General features: G+C 38.2%; 1 protein-coding gene across 3 annotated transcripts in view; it reads left to right on the top strand.

The window, feature by feature from the left end:
• The window catches only part of Il15 (interleukin 15), a 71,045-nt gene that overhangs the window by 24,230 nt on the left and 23,031 nt on the right, over positions 1-23,784 (top strand). Inside the window, exon 3 of one of the 3 annotated variants that reach the window (XM_046459639.2) lies at positions 8,707-8,919. The exons of the other annotated variants lie outside the window; for them this stretch is intronic. The gene's annotated coding sequence lies outside the window, so the exon portion shown is untranslated. The remainder of the gene's footprint in view (positions 1-8,706; positions 8,920-23,784) is intronic. 3 annotated transcript variants of the gene reach the window in all.

The raw sequence follows: 23,784 nt of genomic DNA, 5'->3' as shown, positions 1-23,784 counted from the left end.
ACCTCAAATATCTCAATTTGCATACTAAAAAGCAGGCAATCAAGTGCCATTTATTCCTTAGTGACCCTTGATATTACTGTAACTAGGACCCAGTAAAGCACAATTGGTACAGGATTTCCTCTCCAAAGCAGCTCTTATTTTGGAAAATCAATTTAGCATAGTAGGCTTCATAATAAAGAAACCTTGGCTGAAATGACATTTGTATAACTGAATTTCACCTGCAGTGTTTATCATGATCTTTACTTTTTTTTTTTTTACATTCTGAGAATAAATGTACTTATGCATCAGAATTTGGGTATATGGTGAGTTAATTCTGAGAACAAATGTACTTACAAATAAAATTTGGAATATATGGTAAGTTCATAAGGATCTCATATCTACATGCTTTCACCAAAGCCCTCTTTATTTATTTTACCTACAACTGTAGCCTACAGGGTTGGGAAGCCATCAAACATGTCTTTAACTCAATTTGTTTAAAACTTAACAGTATTTCTTACTACTTTTTTTGATTATCAAAGTAATACATGCTCATTATAGTAAAGTAAAAAACCACAGAAATATATACAGTGGAAAAATTTCACTACTTATATAATTACTAAGGAATAACTGATTGCATTATTCTTTCCAGTGTTATTTTTCAACAATATAAAAAAAAAGATACAAAGATTGTTTCTTTGCTTGTTTAACAGAACATTGTAACATTTCTCCTTGGCATTACATAAGTAAATATTATTTCAATGCATATACAATAATCCAAGTTAAAATGTATCAGAAACCATCATTAATTTCCCTAACTTTAATTATTAAAAGCAACACTGTCTAATGTATACTTGGATATATCTTTGTCCATAATTCTGACAATTTTATCAGGAAAGTTTCTTAGCAGGGTGTATTAGAGTTCTCCAGAGAAATAAAACCAATAGAATTCATAATTATAAAAGGGGATTTATTAGAGTGTCTCATATGACAAGGGGGTCTAAAATGTCCCTCAACTGCGGTCTTCAGTCTGGAGAGTCAAAGAAAGTGGGAACTGCTCAGTCTAAGGAATCAGAAGTCTCAGAACAAAGGAAGAGGCCAAAGATGCAGCCCCAGTGCTAGTGCAAAGACCTGAAAGCTACCTAGAGAGCCCCTGGTGCAAGTGTGCATTCAAAGGCGGAAGGACGTGTGGAGTTCCGTGTCCGTCAGTGGCAGCAGCAGAAGACTCCACCTGCTTGGGAAGGGAAAGCCAAGCATTTTCTAGTGGCCACTTCTGCCCTTTGCTCTGCCTGGACCTCCAGCCTATTGGATGGTGCTTTCCTGCATTCAGGGAGGGTCTTTCCCACTCAGTTCACTGATCCACCTGACAGTCTTCTCCAGAAACACCCTAATAGTCACACCCAGAAGTGTGCTTTACCTATTCCTATCATCTCCTCTGTTCAGTCAAGCAGTGGACCAAAATTAACCTTGAAAGAAGTGAATTACAATGTCCAAATTTAGAAATAAGTTAAAGATGCTCAACACGTATTCCAAAAAGCCTGTGCAAATTTATACTTTTGTCATCTCTCTGTGAGTCTTGGTGGCCTGTCTCCTCATCCATCCTAACATTTAATCATCCTTTTTGGTTCCATGAGGAATAGGATAATAGATTATGCCACATGTAAGTATCTCAGGAACCCTACAGAAAACCAGGGAATTTGGATTGAGGGGGAGACTCACAAACTAAGCGTACAGCAAAATCCAGAGACAGTGAAATACCATAAAATCCAAAATATGTCATTTATAGGCAAAACAACTGAAGCCAGAAAAATTTGTGCAGGAAACCCTGTTGAGTACCAGGGAAGCATGGGAATCTGGAAGGAACCCATTGATATCAGTGCTCATCAACAGATAAATTCTGCAAGAAAGAAAAGGACCTGCTCTGTGAGCACTCACCTTGAACAGAAATCATTGCTGGGAGAAAAAGAGAAAGATGTTTTTGCATCTGTAAGTGGGAGAGCTCACAAAGCACATTTTTGAAAAGGAGAGAAATGCATTGGTGGGAAGGGGCTGTGGCCCATGGTGGCAGCTTCCAGTGAAGACTCTGGAGGAGCTCAGAATTGATACTTACGACACCCCTTTTGTAAGTGCCAATGAACTTCACAGTGTGCATCCTGACAGGCAGTCAGATACCTGCCTCCAGTGTGTGTATGTCTTGTCTGGGGTTTCTTTCTGTCATGGAAATGTGCACAAGATGACAGCCTGTGTGTCTGGGCTCTGACCAAGGAAATGGAGACGTCAGCAGGACACCCTTCCCTGTCCTCTGCCTGGGAGTGATTCCTTATGGTGCAGTCTGTGTCCTTCTGTGCACTTAGAAATGGCCAGCTCTGCAGCACTTCCTGGTAGGGGCTTTTCTTGAGTATCCTGATATTTTCCCCATATTTACTTCCTCCCGCTTTCCTGGAATTGCACTCCTTACCGAAATGCTTCTGTGTCTAATGATGATGTCATACTTTTATTGTTTTTTCTAATTTCCATTGGAATTTCTTTCAGGCCACAGATTATTTAAAAATATGTTGCTTAATTTTTCCAGCTGTTGAACATTCCTTAGGTATCTTTTGTGCTTACTGATATCACAGCCAGAATTTAAGTCCTTTTAATTTTTAATAACCTGCTTTATGGCCCAGCATATGCTTAATTTTGCCAAATATTCTAAGAGGACTTGAACAAAATGTGAATTTTGTCAATGTTGGGTGTCAACACCAGGTAGATCAAGTTTATTAATTCTTTTTCAGATCTGCTTTATCCTTATCAAACTCTTCTTTTACTGTTTGTTTTATGTGCATTTTTTAAAGATTTTTTTTTAAAAAACACCCACACTGATGGTGAAATTGCTTTAGTTCTATTAATTTTAACTTAGTAAATGTAAAGCTATGATTTCAGGAAATTAGATTTTGGATTGTGATATCCCCCTGTGTGTCAGTCAGCTTTGCATCACTATGACACAACATCTGAGATAAACAACTTAAAGGAGGAAAGTTGTATTTTGGCTCACAGTTTCAGAGGGTTCAGTCCCTGGTTGTTACCCATGGCTACGGGCTGCATCGAAGCACAATATCATGGGGGTGTGGAGCCCAAGATGGAGCAAGATGCATCCTTCATGGTAGGTGGGCAGTGAAAAAGACAGAGAGAGAGGGAGGAAGGGGCAGGGAGTCCCAATATTCTCCTGAAGGGCATGCCACAGTGACTTATTTCCTCCAGCTAGGCTGTACCTCTTTAAGTTTCCCCATCCCGCATAGCGCCATGAGCTAGGAAGCCAGTCTTCAACACATAAGATCCAAACCATAACACTCTGGGAGATTGGCCTCTTCCTGGCTTTGAAATGCCCCCCACCCCCACCTTTCTAATAAGCTGTTTGACTTAAAGTCTACTTTGGTATAAATATAGCTACTTTGGTTTATTTGCCATTTACGTTCATGGTTTGTATTTATGTTACAGGCCTGCCTCCTAAATAGCACATAGCTAGCTATAGATCGTGTTATTGTCTTTAGTCCAACTTGGCAATCTTAGTATTTTACAGAGTGTTTAGTTCATTTTCATTTGTATGATTACTGATATAGATGTGTTTATCTGACCATTTCCTCGGTCCTTTATGGTGCTTTTTCCTTTTGTGCCTTTATTTAGATTAATCAGCTTTTTAATTTCTCCTTTATGTCTACTAATCTTTTAATAATTGCTATTATACTCTATAACCTCATATGTTATAACATGCATCTTGTTTAGTTTACATACCAGACATCAGTTTTTGTTGTTGTTTCTTGTTTTGTTTTGTGGGGGGATGCTAGGGATTGAACTCAGGGGCACTCAACCACTGATCCACATCCCTAGCCCTATTTTGTATTTTATTTAGAGACAGGGTCTCACTGAGTTGCTTAGCATCTTGCTTTTGCTGAGGTTGGCTTTGAATTCAAGGTCGTCCTGCCTCAGCCTCCCAAGCTGCTGGGATTACGGGCATGTGCCACCATGCCAGGCCAAACATTAGTTTTTACTGAGATATTACAACATACATTCTTCAAAATTGCATTCTATCTAGTGGTTATTTTAATGAGAAATAATTGCATAGTGATTTAAAGCCTTCTCAAAAAATACAAACTTCAAATTATTTTCATGAAGTGAGTATGCCTTTTATACTTAAGCTTAATCTCATCAGTAAATTATTAGCAGAAATAATTTAGGAGCTCATTGAAGGATTAATACATAATGGCAAAGTAGGGTTCATTTTAGGGATGAAAGATTGTTAACTGTTAAATTAATTAATCATATTAATGGATCTAAGAAAAAACACAAGTTAATCTCTATATGTGCTAAATATTCAGTTGAGCAAATTCAGCAATCATTGTGGGTTTATTTTGACGTTTAAACAAATAAGGGCAACTCAATAAAGTAAGAATTAAAGATTTTATGACCATGACAAAATGCTTACACACACCTGCATGTAAACACTTGCTACCACACACACACACACACACACACACAGAGGTGTGTGCACACGCACACACATACACACACAATCTCAGTGCAAATATAGGATCATAATTTATGGCAAAATACTAGAGGTGTAGCTGCCATCCTTGCTAAAATGCCAAATGAGATAAAGATGTACAACCGTACTGGTGATGCTGTACCAGATTACCAACAAAGCATACAAGAAAAAAAAATGAGTTTTAAACAGACAGGTGGAAGGAAAATGTTTTGATGACTAACTATTTAGAAATTCCCAAAGAATCTACCCAAACACTTTTAACCATTACTCAATTTTAGGATCTAGGATAGGGACTGATCAATAAATGAATCTGACTCATTAAAAAAAGTCCTTTGGTTGGGAGTTGGAGAACCAGTCTGGAAAAATTCAAAATAAAAATGATTAACTGGAGAAAAATTCAAAATGACTAAATGGGGAGAAACATTACCAGGTGTTTTCTTTCTGGTGTAACAAAAACTTTTAGAAACAGTTGGGTGGGATTGTGGGGAGTGCATAGCAATAGAGCCATAGGGAAAGAACACCAAGGACGTTCTGTATAAAAAGAAATAAATTGCATTTCAACTTATAAAGATATATTTAAGCCAGGCATGGAGCACATCTGTAATCCCAGCAGCTCTGGAGGCGGAGGCAGGAAGATCATGAGTTCAAAGCCAGCCTCAGCAACTAATTGAGACCTTGTGTCTAAATGAAATATAAAAAAGGTCTGATTATGTGGCTCAGTGGTAAAGTGCCTCTGGATTCAATCCCCGGTACCAAAAAAAAAAAAAAAAAAGATATTCAACTCGACATAAAATGCTAGCTGTTATTTAATTTTGCTTAGGAAGTGAAGGAATATGAATGTCTCTTTCTAGATTTGCTTGCATTTTATAAAGTACTTTTGGAGGAAGCACAGGAAGTAACAGGAATGGTTACCTAGAGAGACCCAGTGAAGGGAGGATGGAGTCCACAGAACAGGAACTGAAATTTACGTAAATACCTTCTCATATTGTTTTCTTCAGTCATGTGAATATACTACCTTTAAATAAAAAATATAGCAAAATGCAAATTGGTAATTATTTTCACATTTGTAAAGTGAGAGATGACACTGTTCCTAATACTATAAAAGTTTGATTCTATAAAGTGTTCATTTGCTGTTTCACACCTTGCAATTATCTATTAAAGTTCTTTATGTTTAGAGGTATTTTCATTCGTCATATTAAATTTTATGATCCTTTAATATATTAAGGAGCCCATATATTTAACATATTTTTACATTTTAAAATCAATTCATCTTATCTTCATTATATATTAACTTATCAACTTATTTTTATTTTGCCAAACCTATTGCTTTTCCTTTGTTGAATTTAAAAAAAAAAAAAAAACACTGCTTTATATTACTATTCAGTTACCAGATAAAAATTTATTTGCTTTTTTCCTGGATATTTTTATTTTTTTAAAAAAGTCAGAATTTGGGGCTGGGGATGTGGCTCAAGCGGTAGCGCGCTCGCCTGGCATGCGTGCGGCCCGGGTTCGATCCTCAGCACCACATACAAACAAAGATGTTGTGTCCGCCAAATACTAAAAAATAAATATTAAAAAATTCTCTCTCTCTCTACCTCTATCTCTCTCACTCTCTCTTTAAAAAAAAAAAAAAAAAAAAAAAGTCAGAATTTATTTGTCATCGACTGGAAAAATAATATAAGTTTTCTCTTAGAGAGCTAATCTATTTTTTCTTGGGATCCTTGTTAAATAATAACTCACCTGTTTCAAGTTCAGAGTTAATAATGTTTCCCCATGTCACTCATCAATACCTTTGTATTGATAAACCAAACTTTTTATTTTTTGGTACATTTAACATCTATTCTTTCTAGCTCCTTCTTATTCTTTTTCTATTTAAAAATTACATTGAGCAGTAGATTTTTCCTTAAGGATCACAGTTTTAATTCCACTTTCTATGTCAACTCTTTTATGTCAATTTAGATTCCGATTACATTTCTTATGAAATAATTTGAAATAAATAGATTCGTAATGTACACCATTTCTTTCAGGAATCAAGTTTGCTTCTCAAATTATTTAATTACCCTTTGTCTTTTTAATCTTGTTTTATTGGTTTTTTATATAGTACCAGAACATTCCTTTTCATATTCATTCCTGAGCATTGTGTAGATTTTCCCCTGCATATTGCTGAGATAGGGAATGATGTATATGATATTTATTGATTATTTAATTGTCATTCATCATTTATTTTGTCTCCAAACTTCTCAGAACTTGATATTTTACTTCTTATGGTATCTTGGGTAATTTGCTTAACTTTCTTTATTGCATAATTGTGGAATTATGGTGCAATGACAAAGAATATGGGAAAATGGACTCAGGTAGAGGTTCAGTTATAGAAGATTCTTTGTCGTGATTGGAAAAAAGTTACTATGTTCTCCTTGACATGCTCATAGAATGTTTTCCCCTTTGGAGTAGTTATAATTGTCATCTCTTCTCTTTCTCTCCTATTTGCAAAGAATAGATACCAGGGTATCTTATCTTTACTCTAAAGTACAGTAAGGATACTTGTGATTTGCTAGTAGGTTTGAAGTTGTTCAGAATTTTCAGTCTGTTTATTTTATTGATAATTATTTTTTTAAGGAATGTGTACTGAATTTTGTCAAATGCCATGTATAAAGATTAAGCTGAGAGGATTTGGAGCCCAGCTCCACCACCTACTAGGATAGTATCACAACAGTGGGTCATCTGTTCCTTCTCTCAGTTTCATTTGCAAAATGGGAGATGATCTTTGTATCTGCCTCACAGGGGTCCTATGAATGACATAGGACTTATAACCCTTAATGGGGTTTGCCTACAGTTAAAATAGAGTAGACATTCATTAAACAATAGCTACTGTCATCTATTAAGGTGATGGGATGATTTTTCCACAGGGCAACTTACATTGAAGAAGGTCCAACTGGCATCTCAGCCGTGGCTCAATTTAAAAAGAACACTTGTGTGTCCACCTCATGTTTGAGTACTATGGTTTAATTCTCAGTAGATTGGAATCCACTCTCAATCCACTCTTCTTTGTCTATCAGCAAGGTTAAGAAACATGTCTGTCTTCTGTTTTTGAGGGCTCTGTTTATTCAATTAGAGGAAGGAAGGGTGGAGTTGAGTCAAATACTAATTTTTGAAACACTTTGTTTTTTTAGTTCTTTTATTATGGTAGATATGTGGGTATGCTTTTATCTTGGTACACTAATAAACATAATACTTAGAAAGTTTCAAAGCACTGGAAAGTTTAGTCATGTATGGATAGACCCGTCAGCATGAACCTCAACACCACCTACCATTAGTGAGCCTCTTAAGTTATTTCCCTTATTTTAATTTTCTGTTATAATAGGTTATTTTAGTGTTCTGTGGAAACCTAACCTGATATTATTAACATTTTTATGGGACATTAAGTTTTGTCCACTGTCACAGTTAATAAATCTCACTCACTTTGCTAGAAATATAATTTGGATACTGAAAATTGTGCAGCATATACAATTTCATTTTATTAGTATGTATTTTACAATTGTAGTTAAACCACCTTTTAATTTTGTTAGCATGTGTTAAATGATTGATTATGTAATAGACATAACAGTGCCACTTATGCCAAAAATATATGCACACCTATTGGAGGAGATATTTTCCTTAGAATGGAGGGACTTTTGAGAGAAAGATGGTGTGATTTCCCCATGCCTTTGTCTACCTGCCCACGCCATGCTGGTGGGCGGTCTGTGACGTGGTAGGGGGAACTTCCCTCATGCCTCCTTGCCATTGCTGTTCCAGGGCAAGTTTCTGATTCTCTCTTCAGCAGTCTTCCATGTTTCTGTGAACTTTGGCAGAAACTTCTGGATTCCTTCTACAGAGACTTAGATGATTCACTCCATTCTTCTCTGCCTACTGAAGCCTTCCCTCTGGTACCCTGTCACATCTGGCTGCTCCATGGGTGGAATTACCCTCCCATTTGGTGTCCAACAGGAATTCTGGGCATGATCAGTACTCAGCTCCCTGTTGAATGTATTCTGATCCCACGTTCCGTGGATTCTACTCTGGAAGGAGAAGTGGTCCACGCCTATCTTCTACTTCTGTTTTCCTTTGCCTTCTCACCCTCCTGGCTGAAGTGCCACTTGCATCACATCCTTCTGAGGGTAACCTTGTGTTCAGCTTCCGCTGACAGATGGTGTTTCCCCTCTCTACTACAGAATCCAGAGACCAGATCTAGATCCAGTGTCATTTTCAAGACCAGAGGCTTGGGAACCCTAAGCAGTAGGAATTTTTCGAAACGGAGGTGGTACTGGTTGAAGTCTCAAAGGAACATAGTTCAGTGAGTAGAGTGAGTGATGATAACAAGGACACAAGCCAAGCTGCCTGGTTTCCTGTTCTGGGGCTGCCACTTACTGGCTGTGTAACTTGGGGTAAGTTATGCAATTACTTTGTTCCTTAAATTTGTCATCTTTAAAATGATGATAATAGCAGTACCTTCCTTAAAAAGTTGTTGTAAAACAAAAATTAGTCAATAACACATGAATAGCTGAGAATAGAAAATGAAGATAGCCCTGGCTATTAGTTAACTAGCATGATTATTTTTTATTTATTTATTTTGGTACTGGGAATTGAACACAAGGCTACTTACCACCGAGCCACATTCCCAGACCTTTTAATTTTTTATTTAGAGACAAGGTCTCCCTGAGTTGCTTAGGGCTTCACTAAGTGGCTGAGGCTGAATTTGTGATCCTCCTGCTTCTGCCTCCTGAGCCCCTGGCATTACCGGAGTACATCACCACACCTGGCTAGCTACTATTATTTTAATGTTATTATTAAAAGTAAAAATTTGTCTTTCTTTTCTGTATTTGAAGAGGTAGAATGTGAGTAGAATATGGTAAGGTCATTGGTAACTGAAGGGAAACAGGTGACTTCCTATTGGAGATTAAATTAAAAAAAAATAGATTAAGAAATGTGAGTGCCTTTAAGGAGGGCTTTGAAAGTGCCATAGAATTTAGACATACCATGATAAACAACAGGAACACTTGAAAATTGTAAACACTGGAGTGATTGTATTACAAAAGTAGCTCGATGATTTACATTAGTTCATCAGGAGCTAACCCAGTATAATCAAAGCATGAAACAGATATAGTTACAGGAATTCAGCCTGGAGGTGATGCAGGCCTGGACTGTGCCATTGCAATTAGTAGTGGTGACAAAGGAAACCAGAGAGGGTTGTCGGCAATCACAGAGGGCATCTGGACAAGGCTGCTTCTGAATATGGGATAGTGGTTGCCTGGTGCTGGATTTGGTAGAACTGGAGAGTTGGAAGAACAGGGCGTTGCCTGGAGGAAAAATTTTAATTTTAGGTTTCTCAACTTTGAGATTGCAATGGGAAATTCAAAGAAAAATATCCCAAAAGCTAGAATTAGCAAACTTTTTTTTTTAATAAAGAGCCAGACAGTAGTCTTTGTAGACCAGATAGGGTCTTTGTCACATATTATTTGTAATGCTTTTTCCTAATCTCTTAAAAAAAAAAATATATATATATATATATATATATATATATATATATATATATATATGTATATATATATAAATGCAAAACAAAAACCAGCTGTAACCTGATTTGGCATCCCCTTCAATGGTCTATTTCAAAAGAACAGATGCTGGACTGAGATGTGGGATCTAGAGATCCAGATTAATCTTCAGCATGTTAGTAATTTAAACAATCATGAGTGAACATGAGTGGTATTATATATTTATGTATATTTGTTATTGTGTTGTTTTTCTCCATGGTGCCTGGCTTGTAACCCACACAGCCAGTCCTAGTAATTTTATGTGTGAGTAGATCAATGCGACATCTTTTGTTAGAGTTCCAGGGATGAAGGCTAAAGACACTCCCTGGTTGCAGTGTTGCAGTGCCTTGGGCTGCAGTGCCTTAGGCTCCAAGTAAAGTCTCTCTATGACTTTCTCCTGCCCTTATTTCACTAGTTTCTTTTTCTCCCCAAGAAAAGCCACTTAAACCACAATTTCTCTTCCCCAGTGCAGGCCATAGAAACGAAAAATATACTTATCTTCTTTTACCTTTTTGTCTTGGAAATGGACACAAAGATACTTTGTGATGTACCTTATCTGATAGTAAATCATTAGACCCTATTTCTAAGGGGTTCTGCCCCATACCTGCAAGGAAGGACTGCTTCCCAGAGAGATGAGAAGAAACTGAATGAACAGGCCTTCCTGGGTTTCCCTACTCGGTCTGTTGGCAGCAGATTATGCCTATGTGGTTCAGTCACATTTCCACACGGTTGTCTATGCTCCATTTGTGCCTGTGCAATGACATCTTCGTGAAAACATGCAGAAGGATAGGGATTCCAAAAGCCGAACATGTGGAGGCTCACAGATAGGTGATTGGGCCCTCAGCTTCATGCTGGGAGGTCGAAATCCACCTCCACGCATGTATGCCCAGAAGCCTTCCAGACTTTGCCTTTTGTGTCTCATCACCTGGATGTTCATTTGCATCATTTAAAATATCAAAACTGGTAAATGTGTTTCCTAAATTCTGTGAGCTGCTCTAGCAAATCGGTGGAGCCTAAGGAGGGGTGCATGGAAACCCAAACTAGGAGCTAGTCGATCAGAGGTTCTGGAGGTCCAGATTGTGACAGGTGTCAGAAATGAGACAGTCTTGTAGGACTGAGCCATCACCTTGTGGGATCTGACACAATCTCTAGGTAAATAGAGCAGATTGGAATCAAATTAGCCAATGTTCAGCAGGTATCCATTGAAGACTTGATTGGTTTCCTGCTATTGGGGAGAAATACCCATGCACTTTTGGGTTCTAGAAGTGATCTGTTGTGAGTGTACATACAGTAGGACAAACTGAATTTGAGTGGTTTTTTTGTTTGTTTGTTTATTTGACTCAACATGGATATGCATTATTAAAATATTATTGTTAAATTACATAACTATTAAAACAAGAATTTTTGTCCAGAATTAGATTTTATAAATCATGACTCACTTCTTGTGAGCCCAGGAATTCTAGCAAATAGATATAAAAGTAGATTCAGTAAAATTAATGAGGATTTTTAAAAATGTTTTTTAGAATTGAACATAATATTGCAGGAAATTCCTGATTTTATAATCCTATGGAAATTAATGCAAAATAATGTTTACTTATCACAGAGAGAAAAAGTAATATTTCTGGTTTATGAGATTATCATAAAATAGCCCATAAGAACTGTAGCAAACTCCACTTGGATCAAGGAATTAGAATACTTATGCTTTATGGGATTGAAGAATGTTCTGTTCTTCTAAAATTGACCAAAGGATATGGTTTAGAATTTAAATAAAAAGTTTTGGTTCTGTAATTCAGCCCAAGTTGATAAAAATCAAGGGTACGATTTGAAGAAACCTCTCAAACTAGCCATTAATTAATGAGTCATTTGTTCTTTTAACTCAAGTAGATCACTAGAGATTAAATATGCTTTCCTAGTAGAATTTATTGATTGCAAATTTAACCAACATATTTCCAGAAATATGTTGTATTTTCCCCCAATATAACCAGAAAATTATTTTGTTTCTTTTAAGATGATTCCTTAGTCCAGATAAACTGATGATCACTGCAAAATATTACTTTCATATGGATGCAAAAGTTCAGGTTATTGAAAGTAGTTTTGGACTCAATATTATGCCAGGCACTTAAGTACCTGAGTGTTGGAGACATTGACAAATCACATTTTTCTTAATTTTTTTTAAAGATAAATGGGAATATAACATATCTAAGAACTAATTCAAGTGAAAATAACTGAAACAAGGTCATGAAGGGCCTCGGTATAGGGGTGGGTTGTGTGTGTATCACAGTTGTCTTAAATATTTAAAATATCAGATGAAGAAGTAGATTTATTCATTCATTTGTCTGTCTCTCCATCCGTCCATTTATTCATCCATCTATGCATACATACATCCTTCCCATTCAATTATAATTTCTTTAAAAAATAACCTTTTAGGGCTGAGATTGTAGCTCAGTGGTTGAACGCTTACCTTGCATGCCTGAGGCATTGGGTTCAATCCTCAGCACCACATAAAAAATAAATAAAATAAATAAAATGAAGATATTGTGCCTACCTACAACTAAAAATAATTTTAAAAATAACCTTCTATATCTAGTCATCATACATGTACTAAAGAACCAAAGTTGAGTAGTATAGACTTCACTACAGAAGCTCCTACTCTAGTGCCGAGGCTCCCAGGTTCAAGGATGTACTTACTAGCTAGGTAAAGTAATCAGCTTTTGTTTCCTCCTCTGGAACTCTGGATAATGATATCTGACTCAGAAAGTCATCCCCGTCAGCAGAATGAGGTGTTGTGAAAGTACTAAAAAATGCTGTAAAAGATACTTTATATCATAGGGATATTTTTTTGAGGAGAGATTATGAACTCATATTTTCAGAATCTTTAGATTGAACGTATATAATGAATTGGTTATCTGTTGCTTTGTGAAAAAGAAAAAAAGATTTTTTAAAAATTCAACATTTAGCAATTGAAAATCACAACATTTATTATTTCTCATGATTTTGTTGCTTGACTGATTTGGGGGTTCATTGGAAATCTGTTCACTGCCCTGCCTGGGGCCTTGGGTCTGGTGGTGGCCTGAGTTATGAGTCATGCAGTTAGGTCCTTCATTCAGTAGTCCAGCTGGATTTTCTCACTGCCACGAGAAACTTTCAAAAATGGAGCAAACAGAATGGCAAGGTCTCTGAGATCCCAGCCTTGGAGATCACACACTCCTTTCACCATATCCTCCTGATCAGAGCTAGTTCTAGGGGCAGGGCCTCGAAGATATAAAAGAAGGAGAAGCAGATAAAGGGGCAAAGTCAGAGTACCAAAGGACACAAGAGATGGGAGGGATTGTAGCCATTTCACTTATTAACCCACATTGTATATGTGGCGAGGATTAATTTCCCATGTGGTAAGAATGTAAATAATTTATTTTTCTATTCATGATGCCAACATTTTTTTAAATTTCAGTAATCCCTACTAGCAAATAATAGCATGAAACAAGATAAACTTTAAGTCCTCTTACAGTTCATGCTAATGGTTTGTGATTAAAAGATTCGGCAACCACTGCTCACTGGTGTGTCATGAGGGAAGGTTCTGTGTGTGCCTGTGAGAAAATCTAGTAGTTTGAGAGCACTGAAGTCTTAACTTGATAGGTACACTGTCTTCAGTGTTTAGTAATAAGAGGTAAATTCTGCTGTCTCAACTCTTACTTTTATACATCCATGACAAGAAGATAAATATTTTAGTTCGGTTTTTTCTCTTATCTCCATGCATAACCAAAGATTAGAGATCCTAGAGTTGAGGACGGGGAATGGTTTAGTTTTTTTTTTTTTCCTGTTAATTGAATAGTTTTGATGTTATTTCTAATTAGATAATCTTATTTATTTATCTACTTATTTATTTTTTTTCTAATATTTTTTAGTTGTAGATGGACACAATACCTTTATTTTACTTATTTATTTTTATGTGGTGCTGAGGATTAAACCCAGTGCCTCATGTGTGGGAAGCAAGCGCTCTGCCACTGAGCCACAATCCCAACCCTCTTATTTATTTTTGTTGTTGTTGTACCCAGGATTGAACTTAGGGGCGCTTAACCACAGAGCCACATCCACAGCCTAGTTTTGTTTTGTTTGTTTGTTTGAGATAGGGTCTCGCTAAGTCGCTCAGGGCTAACTTTGAACTTGAGATCCTTCTGTGTCAACCTCCCAAACTACTAGGATTACCGGTGTTCACCTCACTACTGCGCCTCTGACAAAATCTTTCTTTTTAAGAACCTCACCGCAGAAAATTTTCTGTTTCATTGATCTATCTTTGCTGTTTTATAGTTTCGATGACTTTATAATTTATAGGCCACAATCTCTTGAGTGTGTATAAGACAGAAAACATAAACATGTCCATTTTGCTTAAAACAGGGGATTTCAAACATTTTGGAAAGAGCAAAAATTCTATATTGAAAAAAAATCACTGTAGTGAGATTGAACTGTAGACTTTAAATGTAGAAGAGCCGTGATAATGAAGAAATAAGCCAGTTTATAGCCAATTATGTGTGTCAATCATAGTCTTTCAGGCCCTTTAGACACGCTGCCTGCTGAGCTGGGAACCCTCCCTGACCCCTTATCAATGAGTGTCTTCTTGTCCTAAAAGTTTGCTCAGCTCTAGTGTCACTTTCTCCAGAAAGTCTGCTCTTGTGGGTTGTCACAGCACCCTCCTCAGATGCTCCCCACTGTGGTGCAGCTGCTGAGGCCTTGTCTGTCTTCCAACCAGACAGTGAGCTCTAGGAGAGCAGGCCTGACGCGGACTTTATTCCTGTTGTATCATTTCCCAGCACAGCAGTGAGAGCATTGCAATGGGGGACTGATGTTTAAATTAACTTGTAGTAGACTGCAGGAAAATTCCCCTCTTTCCTTTATGTATGCTTCATCCAAATAAAAATACAAGAGAGGCCCTCTTTTCTCAATTAGGACCCATAGTTCTGCCTTTGAAAAAGGAAAAGCACACAGTGACCTGCTTTTTCATTGCATGCAACAGATGAAACTTTCTGCTTTGTAAACCTCCTACAGGGAAACCAGGATCCACATGATCTCTCCTTGAGTGTAACTATATGATCAAGGATATGATTTTTCCTGATCTACTCTGTATTATTGTGCAGTTTCCCAGCACATTGCTATGAGAATCCTGATCACCTACATCAAACAGCTCAATTGTGCCTTCAGTATCCAACCTCCCCACTTGATTTCCTGGTTTGGCCAAATCCTTCTGCTTCCTACAGCCTTTCTAATGGCTTCTTTTCATCCCCTGAACAATTATAACCTCATGTCTGCTGTCCTCAGAGCTTCCCATCTGCCTCTTTTAACACATGTGAGATTCATTGTGTTTATTACCATTTCACAATGCATGCCATCTCCTGTTCTGTAACGCATCCCCCTTTCCTTCCTTTTGCTCATTTATCTCATACATATAAAACTTGATTCATCCTGACAGCGGATCAGAGATTTCAGGACATAACTCATTCCCTCAAAAGACAGACGTTCCAGGTTCTTGTCTTGTTCTTAATATTACAACATTGATAATGAACTGCCTTTTGATCCCAACCCATATTTGTACTTTTTCATAAGTAGGAATTATTTCAACCAGCTAAACAATGCAAGCAAATTGAATATTCTTAAGACATTTCATCTTTCTTTTCTGGCTCCTGAAATGTACAGAGTTTCACTGAGGTCCATCTCAGACCGGTAGAGATTTCAGAAAACTCTTCAGTCAATCTTTATTATAATAGCGAACCTCAACCTGGAGCACTTAGGACTTTGGTTGACTTACTAGTATCCCAGGGCTTTTTAAGGGGATCTATCTGGGATTTTTTTGTTTGTTTGTTTTTTAATGTTCAACTAAAACATAGCACAATGGAAATACAAATCATGGCTGATTTTTAGTTGAGCTTTGTTGAGTCATTTTATCATTTTGGAAAAATCTTATGTGAAATTTTATTTTAATTCACCCAAACCTATAAATCAACTTAAGAGTATAGGGAAACCTAGGAATAATTAATACACTAATAATTTTTCAAAAAGTTTCAGAAAGACTTTTACAGTGTCAGAAACTCTCGTGAAATGTCATAAAATCAGATATTTAAAGGTACAGTAATCCCATCTTAGTCCATTATATCTGAGTGTCCTATATATACAATGTCTATAGAAACTTCAGCAATTTTATAGGTGTCCTATAAAATTTTATAGGCTTGTACAGGTGTTCTACATATAGGACAATCAGACAATGGGTTAGATTCTTACCATATGCTAAAAGCTGTGCCAGGCACATTACATACCTAATCTCATTACTCCTTGTTACAATCATTTATTATTTGTATTATTATTTCTGTCTTTGAGTAGTTCTGCAAGTTAAATAAATTGCCCTACATTATTTTCTATTGCTGTGTAAGAAATTATCACCAACTTAGAGGCTTGAAATTAACACCATTAATTTTATTGCACTTTTGTACTTCAGAAGTCCAGGCAGGTTTAACTAGATATTCTGTTTAGGGTCTCACAAGATGGAAATCAAGGTGTCAGCTGAACACTTATGTGGAGAATAAATAGAATTCACTTCCAGGCTCATTCAAGTTGTTGGAAAAGTCAGTTCCTAGTAGCTGTAGGGTGAAGTCTGTTTCCTCGATGAGTATCTAGCAACAAGAAATTCTCATCACTCCTAGAAGCTGTCCATATTGTGTTTCACATGGTTCCCTGTGTCTCCAAAGCATCAATGGCAAGTCTTATTTTTCTTATGATTTGAGTCTGTCTTCCACTTCTCCCACCAGCCAGAGGAAGTACTGTACTTTTAGGAACTCATGAGATTAGATTAGGTTTCCCTTTCCTCAACAACCTCCCTACTTAAGGCCAATTGCACTCTGTAACAGAATCACAGGTGTGAGAGCTCACCACTTGCACACCTAGGGGAGGAGATGCTTTGGGGAGAAGCAGAGTTCTGCTTACCATAAGTAGTTAGCAGAGCTGGAAGACAAGCCTGTTTTGGGTCAAACCCCAGAACTTTGTCCCTATACCACACTCATCAGAGGGACTGATTTTATCTCTGGGCATTATGGAAACCAGCCAGATTGCTCTACAGCCAAACAGAGTTGGTCCCACATACTGCTATAAAAAGTACTACCTCAGAGGATTCCAGGACAAGTTTTACACAAGCTGGTCCCATAAAATAGGAGATCCAGATGGTCAAGAATCGCATAAATTGGGTTTTGTTATGCTCTACATATTTCTGTGATTAGCGCTGTGTTTGTTGGTCTGCCCTATTTTATTACAAGCTTTGATTGCTGCTTTGTAGTTTATCTCCTCTCTGTCTTGTGAACACACTTTTAAAACTTGGTTAATTAAAAGTCATGCTCAGATTTCTTTTGGAAATTGGAGCGCAATTATAGTTTTTCTACTTTAAATCCTTTTCAGAAGTAATTGAGTCAAGTGACCATAATTCCCATAGCAAGGTACTTAAGGGAACAGCAGAGGATACAAAGTTAATCAAGAAAAATCACATCTTTGATCACCCAGAGCTACCATTTAACTAGAGACCTTATGAAAGTTTATGAAAAAAAAAATGATCTGGTGCACAAAGGGATAAAGAAAGGTGTGTATTTTGTTGATCTAAATAATATAAACAAATATATGGCACAGATTTCGTAGCCGTTGGTTATAATACTTTTTGAGAGAATCATTGATTTCTTTGCTGACAGCTTTCAAATCTCTTTAAGTTCATCCCCATTGTGACAATGATAGGGATTTGCTGTATTCTCAGACAGATCTCATAGACTATATCTTGGTCCAGTAAATAGGAGCCGCCCGGGTTTTCTGTGAAACAAAGTTCGATCCTAGTCTACTTGATACCAAAGTAATTGGAATAGTTATCTTTGAATTTCATTGTCCAAATTTATTAAAAAATGAAAATTCCCAAACTCTGTTGTTTTAAATTATATCTGCTATGATATACTTTGATGGAATCCGAGTTGTTAGAAAAAATTTAATTGATTTTGTGTGACTACTAAGAAACTTGTTTTCTGGATTTTATAAAGACATATGTAAAAGTTTTACAGTTAAGTGTGTGTGAATATTTTAGTAAAACGGATAGGCATGTGCATGGAGCTTGGTGTGCTTGATCAAGATGTAGAATTGTTTTTCTCTCTTCAGGCGACTAAAGTCTTTTCTTCTCATAAAACTCTTGTCTTCTCAAATATGTGTTTCTTCTTTGTTGCTGTTTAATCAGAAACACATTTTATTTTGGATACTGTCACAATTTATTCATAATTGCACTTTAAATGAGATACGAATATTTCTGCTATGTTAAAGTAACAGAATATTAAAAAGCAGACATGGTGCAGTTTATGGTCAATGTGCGTACACATTGTCTTGGCAAAGTTGGTTTTGCCTTTTCCTGGGAAATATATTATGTGAAGCCCTGGTGGTATCAGTTTGATGAGTTCTTCCACAAATTGATGGCTCAGTTTTGACAAGCCGAAGCAGCCACATGATGTTTTAAAGTGTTGAAGAAAATTAAATGAACAGTAAAAATTAGAAATGGGGTTGAGCTATAACTCGTCTCCCTGGAAGGGAGGATAATATGGGCAACATGCACACAGGGAAAGATTTTCCTGGTAATAAAGTTTGGAAAAATAGCAACCAAAACAGAACAAAACTATTCATGTTGTCATTTGGTACTTGGAAAATAAAAGAATTTTCACTCTGCGAGGAACCTCTACTGCAATATATTTGCAATGATGCCTTTGTGCAAGGGGAAACAGCTGTTTATCTGTTTTTCTTTGGCTTTTATTTTCTTTCCCCACTGCCATTCTGTCACTACGTGGCTTCATAAAGCCGTAGGATTCTGTTAGGGAAACTACTGAGTCCATGTGCTTTGAAAGCCAATGTGTTGATTTTCTGGCTTGATAGCAATGTTTTATGATAGCTGGAGGGAACATGCGCCTGTGTGCGTTAGAGACAGGGAGGCAAGTGCCACCAATACCATGTCCAGAAGTGAGCCATCCCCTGTGTTTTATGGGCTTCATTCTACTGAATGAGTATTGGTTTTCCTTTTTTTTTTTTTAATATCAGATGGTTTCATTTCTGTCAAACACTTGATAGAAAGTCTTGTTGTAAAGCTTCCTCCATGGAGATGGCTTTATGTCTTGACTATAAAGTTCCATAACATTTGATCAGAAACTGTCTCTATGGGTTGCCATCCTGTGTGTGTTAAAAGCCCAGAACCTGAGTGCTGTTTTTAACTCTGAGCTGTGTTGGCCTCGAGTACTTGGATATGTCCTTTGTCTCCCTGCAGACTCGCTCTCCACCAGCTTCCCATCACACCCTCCCTGGCACATTTGACCCTTGCTTGCTGTACTCTATCTAGGCTTGGAGTGTCTTCTTTGGATATTTGCAATGCCAAAGACCACATGCCATTTAGGTTCAGTCATTCACCTCTTTTATCACCCCAGGGATAGCTGTTAAGCAGTGTTTCAATGAATATTTGCTGTCAATTTGGGGGATATTTCTATTGCAATGAGCATGCTTTATGCCAGCTCTTCCTTGTTAAAACCATTTGTTCTCCCCTCCTGTTCTGTGGCCACTTACCCTATCTTTGTATTCTCCCCAGCCAAAATCTATGATATTTAGTTGAGCCAATACACACCTGCATTCCTCCTGTAGTGACTTACTAGTGGATCTGCTTTATTTTAAGCTGACTCTGAGAGAATGCCTGTCTTCCACTATATAGATTGTCCCTTCTCCCCCAGAACATCTTTTGATTCCTGCTCTGATTTTTTTTATTCGATGCATTGTGAAACAGAATTCCTATCTCTTCTCTGCTGAGTTAATGGTTACTCTTGACTTTCAGCTTGATTGTGTTGAGAGGTGCCTGGGAGAAGCATGCCTCTGGGTGTCTGTGAGGGTGCTTCCCGAGGTGATTCACATGTGGGCAGCACTGTAGGATAGGCTGAAACCTGGACGGCAGAAAAGTAAGAGTGGGAGGAGTAAGCCCTTCTTTGCATGCAGGTTCGATTCTTCCTGAGTAGGTGCATCTATCACTGCTTCCATTGCCTTCCATCATTAGACTCCATCTTCTTCAGTCCTTAAATATGGTCAGCCTTGATTCTCCAGGGGCTCTCAGGCCTTCAGCCTCAGACTGGGGCTATATCACCATACCCTCTTGACCTAAGGGTCCAGCTTCTTCAACTGAGCAGCTACTGGTTTCTGTGGCTCTCTAGCCTGCAGACAGCCATTGTGGGACTATCCAGTCTCTGATATTGTAAGTAAAGCTTAATAAATGAATAGATAGATGGATGGATGGATAGATAGATAGATAGATAGATAGATAACCCTGACTACTACAGATTCTGGTACCAGGAGTGGTTCTAGAGAAACCAAATTGTAAGGATGAGTTTCCTTCCTTAATTGGTTTTGTGGTGTCTGGAGTTGGCTCTCTAAGTTGGTTTGATCTAAAGCTGCTAAACAATCTCTTTCTGAGGGTATAGAAGGTGCTGACAATGCATGGCATGAACTATTAGAAGCAATATGCAAAATGAATGCATTTAGTACTCCTAATTCACCACTCATGAGAGGCTCTATACATGATACTTTCGAATATTTCCAGAAAACTAGAAATGGAATGATGTTGGATGGTTACTCCTGGTGTCACTGGACAGATAAGAAAGCAAAAGAAGAAGCTCAGAGATTCAGTTTCCCACCTTCAGGTGCCCATAAACCACCTAAAGGCTTCTCAAAGTGCCCTGCAGGGGACTGTTCTCCCCGGTAGCCACAGGGCTGAAGTTGCAGAAAACCAGACACCAGCTCAAATCCTGCAATTGGCTAAATGACAATGAGTTTAACTCTCAGTCTCAAAGGATGTCCCCAGTTAAAAGCTGGAAAAGAATGAGATCCTGTCAATTCAGATGGAGATGTTTGGGAGGACCTTGAAGAGGCTGGGGACATTGAAATCCTACCTTCTGATGGGTTTATTTGGCCAGAGGAAGTGTCCTTACCACCCTTAGTGACAGTGGCATTCCCAACCCCACTGTCTGTGAGAGTGGCCTCTCCACCTCTCTCAGGGAGCCAAACCTGCATTGCCTATGGAAGCAGTAAGGACCTTCCATGAAGGAGTTGCCAAGCAAAAAAATGATTATACTCCTCAGGACCTGCCCTCACTACTCAACGTTTTCCTTTAGACCTATAACTAGATACAAGTCTACGCAGACCCCTGGAGGTGGGGCACAAAATGTTTTCCACAAGGAGGTAACTATGCCCCAAAGAAACTTCTTGATTTTTCCAGTCCATACCAGCAAAAGTCTGGAGGGACATGCATGTGAATGGATTTAACAGTATGGGAGTATCATAGAAGGAACAGAAAAATTATACCATGCTGAATTTATTGATATAAGCCCAATGAGCAATGATTTTTAATTTGATATTGCAGCTCATGGGGTTTAAACAAAAAGGTTCTAATAGTTTATTTGGTTTGTTGGCTGTCTGAAACATGGATGAAAAGATGTCACACTGAATGAGCTGGAGATATACCCCTGATAGCCCTCGGTTTACCTTTAATGACAGGATTCAACAGCTCAGAGAGATACTGGATTTTCCACGTACAACCTTCTCTTTCATACTGGTTGGATTCAGAAGATGTGTTCTCCACCAATACTTTAACAAACGGATTTGTGAGGGGAGCACCAGCAGCCTTGAAGAATTTTATCATTGCTTTTCTTTTCATGACGGAACTTGCCATGAGAGCAAGTTCCCACCAAGCCATAGAAGTGGATGTGTGCAGCAGCAATCCATCTTCAAATGGAAATGGTACATATGTGGTTGGGCTGTGGTCAGATACTGAAGGCGTAAGTAATTTGCATGAAATAGTGACCTAATTGTCCATGGTTCTTACCCCTGCTACAATACCTCTGTCCCCCTTCCTGAACCTACGACCTCATGGGGTATACCATATGAGTGGTTCATAGAGGAAGAGAAGACCAGGGTCTGGTTTAAGGATGTTTCTGCTTCATATGTACTACTATCCGAAAGTGGACAGCTGCAGCACTACAGACCTTTTCTGGGACATCTCTGGAGGACAGTGGTGAAGGAAAATCTTCATAGTGTGCGGAACTTCAGGCAATGAACTTGGTTGTTCATTTCATTTGGAAGGAAGAATGATCAAATGTGCTACTATATATTGATGCCTAGACTAGCCAGGTGTTTGGCTGGATATTCAGGGATTTGAAGGAACATTATTAGAAAATTAGTGACCAAGAAATTTGGGGAAGAAGTATGTGGCTGGACCTCTCCAGTACGTGAAGTATGTGAAGACATTTGTGAGCCATCTAAATTCCCAGAAAAAAAAAATGATTTCAATAGAGAAGAACCCCCTAATAACTAAGTGGATAAGACAGCCATGTCTGTGAATAGCAGTCAAAGTCTTTCCACAGCCACACTACACCTACCCATTATTGACCAATGGGCTAATGAACACAGTGGCCACTATGGTATGGATGGAGGCTATACATGGGTTCAGCAGCATGGACTTCTACTTACATCCAGTGACATGGTTATGGCCACTGCTGAGTGCCCAGTTGGCCAGCAGCAGAGACCAGCACTAAGCTGCCAAGGTGATCAGCCAGCAATCAGGTTGCTGTTGATTACAATGGACCACCTCCATCATGGAAGGGATAGGACTCTGTTCTTACTGGAATAGATTTGTTTCCCCTGCGTGTAATGCTTCCAAACCACTCATGTTGGTTTTACAGCATACCTAATCCATCATCATCTTATTCCACACAGCATTGCTTCTGGCCAAGGAAGTCTCTTGACAGCCAAAGAATTACAGCCATGGGCTCATGCACATGGGATTCACTGGTCTTACCTGTTCCCTCCCATCCTAAAGCAGCTGATGTGATAGAATGTGGAATAGCCTTTTGAAAATGCAGTTTAAGTGCCAGTGAGGTGGCAGTACCTTGCAGGGCTGGGGCAAAGCTCTCCAGAAGACTACATGTGCTCTGAGTTAGCATTCAGTGTATGGTTCTCTTTCTTCTATGGCTAGGATTTGCAGGTCCAAGAATTAAGGGGTGCAAAGGGGAATGGTATAGTTGACTCACCAGTACCCCTAGTGACCCACTAGCACAATTCCTTTTTTATTTTTATTTTTGTTTTTGTTTTATTTTATTTTTTCTTCTTGTCTCACAAACTTCTGTTCTGCTGAACTACAAGTCTTAGTTACAGAAGAAGAATACTTCTGCCAGGAGGTGCAACAATGTTTCCATTGAACTGGAAGAAATGACTTTCCCTGGCCACTTTGAGCTCCTCAGGCCTCTGAGTCAACAGGCTAATAAGGGAGAAAGTTAAGGTGATTGATCCAGATTACCAAGGGGAAATTAGACTATCACTCCACAATGGAGGTAAGAAAGAGTATGCCTGGGTGCAGGAAATCCATCTTTTAATAGTACCAGTCCTGTCATCAAGGTCAATGGGAAAGTACAACAACCCAATCCAGTCAGGATGACACACAGACTAGACCTTTCAGGAATGAAGGTGTGGGTCACTCTTCTAGTGAAGAGAAAGTGTTGTAGAAGAAGGTAGCTGCAAAACCGCTGTGGCCATGTGGCCAGTGACTGAACCAAGGACTGTAGTTGTCATGAGTGTTTCTTTCCTATTTTATTAAGAATATGTTTGTGCACAGAAACGTTTAAGTGGATATCTTTGTTTTCTTGC

Source organism: Marmota monax, unplaced genomic scaffold (genome assembly GCF_021218885.2).
Source record: "Marmota monax isolate L192 unplaced genomic scaffold, Marmota_monax_Labrador192_F-V1.1 WCK01_AAM20220418_F8-fsc00039, whole genome shotgun sequence".
In the NCBI taxonomy this organism is placed as follows: domain Eukaryota; kingdom Metazoa; phylum Chordata; class Mammalia; order Rodentia; family Sciuridae; genus Marmota; species Marmota monax.
The sequence above is the reverse complement of the archived record's forward strand: the minus strand, read 5'-3'. Positions and strand labels throughout refer to the sequence as shown.